The following is a 1,231-nucleotide window of genomic DNA, read 5'->3' on the forward strand; positions in this document are numbered from 1 at the left end:
GGAGGAGCACGAGAAATGAGAGGTAGCTGCAGTAGAGACGACTACGATACCAAGGGTGTTAGGAGCGTTCATATGCCGCGTAAGAGCATGACGGATGGAGAGGGCGAAGAAGAGAGCGAGAGGATTGAATTTCAGTGATGAAAGAGAGGAGAGAGCGGATAGAAGACTCAGGGAGGTGGAAGGAGTGGGAGTGGGAGGAGCGGGAGGAGCGGGAGGAGAGAGGAGAGAGGAGAGAGGAGAGAGGAGAGAGGAGAGAGCAGCATGAACAGGAAAGAAGGGAGAAGTAGAGTGGAGGGATGAGTACCGCTGGACTCACTCTTCATCCGCAGGCACTTTTCTAGCAATGAATCTCTCCCGGAGGAGAAGGAAGAGTGTCAGACACGCGTCTGCCATCTCGAGAGGGAGAGGAAGAGGAAGAGAGGGAGCGCAGAGATGAGGAGAGGATGCGGTGTTTTTCCTCATGGAGTTGACAAGGTTGTGCCATGGCGGTGCCCTGCTGTTCTGCGGCCCCAACCACAACTTGATATGGAGGACACAGCCATGCTCCCTGCCTGCCTGCCTACAAGTTGACAAGAAGCGCCGCCTGCTCCCCCTTCCTCTCCTCTCCTCCCTCCCCGATGACTCCGCACCCCGGACGACCAGCGAGCAGCCGCAGGGGACGACGACGGGGATGCGAAGCTACGTGGGGGAAGGGCCGAAGGCAACGCGAGGGTGGACGGGAGAAACAGCCAAGGCGCTAGTGGAGGCGATGAGGAGGTGGGACTGGTTGTCAGGGTGGCTACAGGACGAGCTACAGGACATAGAGGCGTCCATGGGGTACGACATACCGGGAGGAAGACAGATCGTGGAGTATGACCCGCACTTCCTGTCGAAGCTGGGATGGCTGATTAATCTGAGAGGAAGCATCTTCAACATTCGATTCATTCATGTACAGTTCCTCCTCCTCCTCCTCCTCGCCGTCCTCTACGCGTTCGCTGCCGACCACTACAGCGTCATGGTGGACTTCGTGGCGTCGGACCTGTCCTCTTTCAGCCGGTCGCAGTGGCTGTCCCTTCCTATCATCACGCCGCAGACAGCCGCTCTCTCCTTCGTCAGCGGCGTCCTTGGCTTCTTCCTCTCGCTCTTCAATTCTCTTGGGCTTGCGCTGTGGTGGAAGGTGAGAGAGGAAGAGGAGGAGGGGAGAGGGGGGAGGAGGGAGGGAGGGGGGGGGAGGGAGGGAGGAGGAGGAGGA

The sequence above is a fragment of the Guillardia theta genome, assembly GCF_000315625.1.
Source record: "Guillardia theta CCMP2712 unplaced genomic scaffold GUITHscaffold_73, whole genome shotgun sequence".
Taxonomy (NCBI): domain Eukaryota; class Cryptophyceae; order Pyrenomonadales; family Geminigeraceae; genus Guillardia; species Guillardia theta.